This window comes from Physeter macrocephalus, chromosome 18, assembly GCF_002837175.3.
Source record: "Physeter macrocephalus isolate SW-GA chromosome 18, ASM283717v5, whole genome shotgun sequence".
Classification (NCBI taxonomy): Eukaryota; Metazoa; Chordata; class Mammalia; order Artiodactyla; family Physeteridae; genus Physeter; species Physeter macrocephalus.
The window spans coordinates 49,502,247-49,510,634 of NC_041231.1; the positions used below are offsets into that span (position 1 = coordinate 49,502,247).

Below are 8,388 nucleotides of genomic sequence, written 5' to 3' on the forward strand. Positions count from 1 at the left end.
CAGCCGCTCCGCGGCACGTGGGATCTTCCCGGACCAGGGCACGAACCCGTGTCCCCTGCATCGGCAGGCGGATTCTCAACCACTGCACCACCAGGGAAGCCCTTTTGTGGGGTTTCGAGTGTGCTTGGGGCATGGTATATGCTTGGTAAGTGGCTGTTGTTAATAAGATCTGCTATAGTCACTTCTCAAGTCAGATATGTTCAATTTCCTGGCTGCAGTCTTGAGAGTGCTTGAGCTGAAAGGAACTTGGGCACCATCTTCTTTTGGACAGAGCAGGAGACATAGAACCTGCGTGGTTTTGAGTCAAGCCGTAGATTTAATTTGAGGATAACAGATTATTAGAAACCCGCTTCTGATGTTACCTCTCAAGTACGCCCGGAGTTGAGTGGGTCAAATGATGGCATTTTCTCACTGATAGTCTTCTATTTAATAGAGTAGAGCATGAAACACAATAAGTTATTTTCATTTTGAAAGAAGAATAAATGTAGCCTGAAAACATTTTATTTTCCCTCAACTTGTCCCAGTGCAAAAAGGCTGTCACCTACCTATGATCTCACTCAAGCTTCATTTTACAGATGAACTGACCAATCCCAAAGAGCTAAACCCTTGAGAGCAGGACCCACCCCTGAGACCCAGTGCAGTCCTCTGGAATCAGGGCTGGAGCAGGGGCTGTGGGTAGCAACCCCTTTCCAGAGTGACCCAGTTATTAGGTCACTGGCTCTGGAACCAGAGGGCCTGGGTTCATGTCATGACGCTGTCCTCTGTGAAGTTTGGGTCACCTCATTTCTCTATGCCTTGTTTTCCTTACCTGTAAAATGGGTTAGTAATCTTCATATCTACCTCGTAAGACTGGCATACAGATTAAATGAATTAATAGAAGTAAAGTTCTTCAAATAGTCTCGGGCTCATAGTGAACACTGAATAAATGTTAATTATCATTCCTTTGGGTTTCCCCTGCCTAGAGATTGGCGGGACCAGAAATTACAGGGGCAAAAGTTCCTTTCTTGTCTTGAAGTTGCTGATGTGGAAGGAAAATCACAGCTCTCCAATGGAGCTGAGCAAGGGGCCTGGCTGGGTGGTGGCTTAGGAGACAGGCGGCCTGGGGTTCTGCCCGCAGTAGCACGAACAATTCTGGCCTCCCAGGACCCAGAGATCTGACTGGGAGAGGGATGCCTTGTGCCTGGAGGTTCCAACTGGCTGTACCTGTCGCCTTTGCCCCCAGGGTCTTGCGCCAGCCCAGCTCCCCCTGCCCAGGGCCCGATTCTGGGTTCAGCCAAGGGAAGCAGACTTTGAGCAGGTCTAGCCTGCAGTGTTACTCACTGGACCAACATGTGGTTTTAATCCAGCCCTCTGAAAATATGCTTATGTATTCCCTCTCACCGGAGCCATGGTTTTGTTATGAAAATTATTTAACTGGTCTTTAAAAAATGGAACAGAAATTCCAAATTGCAAAATCTCTGCCAGACTCACCCAGAGTCTGAGTAGTGATGAATCAGTGATCAGCCAGTGGGGGCTGCTAAGTAGAGGGCAGAGGTTGGGGGATGGAACAGAAGGGGCTGTCACACCTTAGTGATGACTCCAGAACTAGAGCCAAAAACTCCCACCAAGAAACACTGTACAAGTGCTTTGTGATTCTGTCTGTTGTGATGGGGAGAGGAACATGCGATCTCTGTATTCTCCCCACCTTCCGTGCATGTTCTCCCACCTGCCAAGGCAGTTCAGTGGAGGACCAGGTTTTCGTTGTCTTTTTTTGACATCCGGGAGTTGAGAAAAGATGGCTTTGCCTCTGTCCCTGCCAGCTCGTTCTTGTGCAGCAGCCAGTGAAAGTCATATTTGATGAGCCTGGGATGTCCGGGTTTACAGCAGGGCGTTCTGGGAGGTGGTCTGGGGAAGGGAGAGCTGGTGCCCCAAAGTGAGGCCAAGTCCTGACTAATTTTCCCAAAGAAGAAGAGCATTCCTTTTCCTGTGGCCATTTAGAAATGAGAAAAACTCTCCTGCTGGTGATTACAATACTAACTGTAATTGAGTCCTTTTCTGCAAATGTTCTAGTTTCTCAAACTCTGTCTGTGCAAAGGCCACCAGTGTATGTTGGAATTTTTCTAAAAAGTTCTTCTCAAAAGACCCCTCTGGTTTTCATTTGACAGAAGGCGTCCTCCATACCATCTGCCCATCTCATGGGGGAAACTGGTTCACGGGATGTGTCCGTGACCGGGTTGCACCATCATCATCGTCAGAGCCTGTCATGCATCTGTAGTGACACCACTATGCCCTTATTAGTCAAGGGAAGGGCACTACATTACTAAACTGCCTTACTGTTTTCTGACAAAGGGCACACATTGAGCCCAAAAGAAATCACCAAAGGATCTGTATTAGTTAGGGTTTGCTGTGATCATGCTGCATAGCAAACAGCCCCACAATCACAATGGTTTACAACAATATACACCCTGATTTTGGTTCCAGGGCTGTGGGTATGCTGGGCCCAGTAGGGGGTGGCTGGGTTAAGTCCAGGCTGGGGACTGGGTTCAGGTCTGCTCCAGGTGCCTTGCCTGGGACATGCTCCTGTCATGGTGGAGGACAAGTTTGCAAGGTGGCAAACACCACACAAGCACATTTAAAGCCTCCAGTAGGACGTGGCCTGTGTTTTGTCCACTTATATTCCATTGGCAAAAGCAAATCACATGACCGAGGTCAAAGACAGTGGGTGAGGAAGTGTATTCCATCTTCAGTGAAGCCATGGCAGGGTGAGGAGGAAGGAATAGTGAACAAATGATTCCATCAATGGGAACTTCCCTGGCGGTCCAGTGGTTAAGACTTCTCCTTCCAATGCAAAGCGTGCAGGTTCGAACCCTGGTCAGGGAGCTAAGATCCCACATGCCTCGTGACCAAAACAAAACCCAGAAGCGGTATTGTAACAAATTCAATAGAGACTTTAAAGAAATGGTCCACATGATTCCAAAAGTGACACTGTCTTTCACTTCATGTTTAAGAGCTGCCTGCACCCTGTATGGAGGAGGCGATGATGGGGAGTTTGGTGGCGGCTCCTGTGTCCAGCCCAGCACAGCCCACAGCTTCTCAATGGACCGGGCTCTTTACTACTCTCCTGGGTCCCCTTCCTACAGCTGTTAAGGAAGCCAAAATCTCAGTCTTTTCCTTTTAGGCCTTGTGCATACGTCCTTCTTGGTTCCCACCCTTTCTCTCCTCAACTTCCCATATACTTTTTTTTTAAAATTTATTTATTTTTGGCTGCATTGGGTCTTCGTTGCTGCGTGCGGGCTTTCTCTAGTTGCAGGGAGTGGGGGCTGCTCTTCGTTGCAGTGCACGGGCTTCTCATTGCGGTGGCTTCTCTTGTTGCGGAGCATGGGCTCTAAGTGCGCAGGCTTCAGTAGTTGTGGCATGCGGGCTCAGTAGTTGTGGCTCTTCCCGGACCAGGGCTCGAACCCGTGTCCCCTGCATTGGCAGGCAGATTCTTAACCACTGCGCCACCAGGGAAGCCCTCCCATATACTTTTAAGCCAAGTGATTCTTTCCTGTTCCATCCGGGATGATCTTTGGATGGAGCCTCTACAGGGCAAGACCTTTCTCACTGCCCAGGTGTCCTCCTCCTAATTTATGCCTGTGGTTTTATGATGAAAGAGTTTCTCTTTCTGTCTCTGCCTTGAGCTGTACTCCCAAATGTCCCCATTGCAATATCCCAAAACCCAGGAAGGGGTGGTGGTGGAAATTTTTCAGATCACAGAAAAATAGAGGGGGTTTGGAAAGTGGGGACAGAAACCCTGATCCCACCATGTAAACGTACCAAACTATGTAGTGGGTCCTTTCTATAGTTTGACTCATTTTTTCTCATGCCAGTCTTTGGAGGGAGGAATTATCTCATTCTCGCCCATTTTATAACTGAGGAAATGGGGCAGAGTGGTTGTGTATCTCACCCGTTGTAACTCAACCCAGAAGGGCACAAGCTAATCTAGAACTCAAATGTGTCTTCCCCAAAGTTTTTCTGGCTACTCTCTTTTTTCACCCCACTTCCTCTGCAGCTGTGAGTGGATGTGACTACTGGTCCAGTGGGCATCTTCTCTGAGAAGTTAAGTGGGGGAGTCTTGGTGAAAGGGTGGGAGGTGAGATTTGAGGAGGGAGGAGAAACAGAGCAACTGTAGAACCAGACACCATTCTCCTTTCCCTACTGCTACCAGCGTCGCAAGAGACCGTGCGTGTGTTTTGGATGGGAGAATTGGGGGTGGGTTCCACTGGCCAGTGTGTAGCATTGGGGTCAGTTGGGTTCCACCAACAAACTTTCTAGTACATCATGCATCATTCCCTTTACTACTTTCTCTAAAGTGCTCTTTATTATTCAGCTGAATATTTCTCTTCAGAGGATGTTTTTACAGTTCAATCAAAGCAGCTTTTCTTTTCCCAAAAGCTTTGCTTGTGTGGCCCTACAGGGACATCTGCTCATGGCCGTTTTGAACCTTTCTCTCTGCACAACTGCACAATTGCCAACTTTCCCCAGGTTGTCTGAAGCCAAGTGAGGCCTAGAGAAGGATCAAAACAGTCGGTCTTCTTGAAACATTTTTAAAAAGATGATTTATTTTTCCCTAGTGGTATCCAGAACTTTGAGAATCCAGATTATGAATCCAACTTGAAAACATAGTTTTCTTTTTATTGTGGAAGGAAAAAACAAAACCAGACAGACTTCTTTGTCCATGGCCATTTCTACTTTTAGTTTTAATTAAAAATACTGGTATTCTTGCCAGCTGTGTGACTCTGGGCAAATTAGCACTCTGGACCTTTCAGTTTTCTCATCTGTAAAATAGGAAATGGAATAATTCCCGTTTCCCTACATTGCTGTGAGGATTAAAGGAGATAATAACTCATATACAATTGAAAAGTTAACATCAATAATGGGATCTGCAGTTGGTTGAATCTGGGGATGTGGAACCCATGATTATGGAAGACCAACTGTGTTATCTGGGTTTTTCACAGTGCTTATCTATGCATGTATTACACATATGTGTGTGTGTTAAATAGTAATAAAGATCATATTAAAATATATCTAATAAAGACAAAAGTTTAGACTCTCACTTCAAAAGGATCATCAGCTAAAGGCATCTTAGGGGGAGACAAAGATCATCTGTTTTATAGAAAAGAGGCTCAGTCCCACTGGGCATATCCTGTGGCATCATATAGAATGCCTCTCAGAATTGTCCCTTTGAAGGATGGAGGCTGGGCATTTACCCACTGACTTTTGTCACCTATGTGTTGAGGGTTGCCCCCAAAGGTGTTAATTTCCTCTGTGCCTCCCTGAGAGTGGGCAAGAAAGCAGGGAATGGTTCCGGGGCTTGAGGTGGGAAGCTGGCAGTGTAAAGGGGGATTGTCCACTGTGAGGACAGCTGGAATCAGTCGGGGGCCCAGGGGAACATAATACAGGGTACAAAAAGCATACTCTATAGAGAGGGGGCCCCTGGAACCCCAAACAGAAATTGGAGGAGTCCTTCTGAGGATTTATCTGAAGGAAAAGAAATCTTGAAGAGATATCTGCACTCCCATGTTCATTGCAGCATTATGCACAATAGCCAAGACATGGAAATAACCTACATGTCCTTCGATTGATGAATGGATACAGAAAATGCATACATGTATACAATGCAATATTACTCAGCCATAAAAAAGAAGGAAATCCTGCCATTTGCAACAACATGGATAAACCTGGAGGACGTTATGCCAGCTGAAATAATCCAGACAGAGAAAGACAAATACTGTATAGTATCACTTGTATGTAGAATCTAAAAAAAAAAAAAAAGACTTTCAGCTATAAAATGAATAAGATCTGAGGATCTAATGTACAGCATGGTGACTAGCTAGTATTGTATCCTTGAAATTTGCAAAGAGACTGTATCTTAAACGTTCTCACTACACACAAAAAAAGTTCTATGTGAGGTGATGGATGAGTTAACTAACTTGGTTGTGGTAATCATTTCACAATCTGTACATAAATCATCATGTTTAATAATTTAAATATACACAATTTTATTTGTCAATTATACCTCAGTAAAGCTGGGGAAAAAATGAAAAAAATAAAGGGAAGAAAAAGAAAGAATTCTTAGGGCTCCTAGGCAGGGTAAAAAGCCAGTCTAATCTTAGATTACTCCACAGCATCATTTGATGTTAGAAAACTGTGGAGCAGAACCTACAAGCTATTCCAAGAAAGAAACTGTGAGCAGTATTTTATATCTTGCCAAACTTTCTTTCAGGTATGAACGCTATAGAAAAATAGTTTTGAACATGCAGGAACCCAGAGGCTATTATACCCATGAGTACTTCTTGAGAAAATTATGGAGTTTTAACTTCAGTCAACCCAGAAATAATGGAAAACTAGGGCAAAAGGGGACAGGCGTACGCAAAGAATATATTTAACTGAAGAACTAAGACCGAACAAATGTGAGTATTGGAGTAATACAGTAGAAGGGACATGTTTTATATCCTAACAATATAGAAATGACACAAATAGGAAACTTTGGAAGGTGAATGAGGGAAAAGTGGGAGAAAGAATAAACATGCTGTTTGTGAATAATAGCTGGGGACCAAAGAATATCATTTAAAGCTGACAAAATATAGTAGAAATGTAAGCATTTTTAATTGTACAAAGGAAAACATTAAAAAAGATAATACTAGTGATTAAAATTGAATAGCAAAAGAATGGTAGGGAATGGGGGAAAAGGAAATGATTTTATGATTTTTCTTACTAGGGTTTGAGAGCTACTGTTTAAAGAACTAGACATTTAAGGGCATATAATCATAAAGGTAATCATTAGGATCCACGTCAAAATTTCCTAAATGTTATAAGAAATAATACACCACAAAACAAAGTAAACATAACTGAAAACATAGTGAAAGACTTCAAAAATTATAAATACAAAAAATATACCATAAAATATTATGACAGAACAAAGACTAAACGTGTATGGAATCTCTAGTAACGGAAATGGGCTGAATCCACCCAGTGAAAGAAGAACAGAGAGCTGGGCCAGGTCAGGACGGGAACCAGAAGCTTCAGGAAGCTGGGCAGGTGCTCCCTCCTGTTTGGGTTTCTGGTTTGCAGCTGTTTCTTCTCTCTCCCTGCAGACTGGCTCTCAATAGCATATGGCCGCTGCTGTCACCGTTAGCTGGGCAGCCACGTGCCCCTGATCTCAAGTTCACGAGCAGAGCAAGCCAACCTTGCTGACTTGTCACAAGCCTTTGTTCCCGGGGCAAGGTTGGGGCTGAGGAGCTATTTGGCCCAGTGTAGATCAGGGTCCAGGATGGCCCCATCAGCTTTGGTCAGGGGTCAGGGTGCCTGGACGGATGTAGCTGCTGGGGGTGTTGTAGGGGATGGAGATGGCGCCTCAGGCTCACAGTTAGGGGGGCTCCAAAATGCAGTGGCTTAAACATCTCATGCCAGTTCTGTTCCCATGGGGTCATGCAAGCTCCCGAGTTTCTTCCTTCTGGTGGCTCCACGGTGCCCAAGCATCAGAATCACCCGGAGAACTTGTTAAAACACAGGTTGCTGCGCCCCTGTTTCTGATCCAGTGGTTCCGGGGTAGGACCTGCGAATTTGCATTTCCGACAAGTTTCCGGGTGATGCTTATGCTGCTGGTGCAGAGACCACATGCTGAAAACTCACTGCCCCAGGGTGTGTCCTTGCCAAGACGTGTGGAGCTGGCACTGCCACACCTATGTGCCCAGAGAGGGGAAAGCTGGGGCAGCCAACCTCCTTTTGGCTGCTTTGGGCAATAGGCAAGGACTTAGTCCCAGGGTCACACTTGGCTGCTAGGGAGGCCGGGCAAGGTCATCTGTAGCTGGGTGGCCGTGTGCCCCGGAAAAGGGAAGAGCGTGTTTGTGGGAGACGACTGCAGGTCCGCAGAGTGGGATCACGTGGAGATGAAACGACAGGGGCCCGCACTTAGTAGTGGGGGAAGATGGGGAAAGGCTCTTAGTGTGTTTGGTGCCTAGAGTCATAATGGCAGTTTATTCAGAGAGGAGAAGCCTAATCTGCCTGCAGGCATCGGCCAGGGCTGTCCTGGAGACAAAGCAGGCTGAGCTTTGAAGCAGGAGCGCAGTTGGCTCCCATCCCTCTCTTGAGGACAGCCAGGTGTTACTCCACCTGGCTCTGCTCTTTTCCCTCTTCGTTCACCCAAGATGTTCCTTCATCCACCGTCCTGTTGTTTTGTGGGTTAGGGCTGATGTTTTCGCAGGTCTTAAGCTTTCTTCTTCTACCCCATCCCCCAGGCATCTTGGCTCTGGAGAAAGCTGCGTGGCAAGAGGCGGTTGGTGACGGCATTCTGCCTCTTAACGGCTCTGTCTGTGGTGGCTGTCACCCGCTTCCCTCCACAGCACCCAGCCGCCAGCCCAGACCCTG

The 8,388-nt window shown here is 46.1% G+C and overlaps 1 protein-coding gene across 1 annotated transcript in view; it reads left to right on the plus strand.

Moving 5' to 3' along the window:
- ZNF662 (zinc finger protein 662) overlaps positions 1–8,372 on the plus strand; it is a 91,876-nt gene extending 83,504 nt beyond the window's left edge. The window contains 2 exon segments of the mRNA XM_055080003.1: positions 6,245–6,431; positions 8,259–8,372. The gene's annotated coding sequence lies outside the window, so the exon portion shown is untranslated.
- The last annotated feature ends 16 nt before the right edge of the window (positions 8,373–8,388 follow it).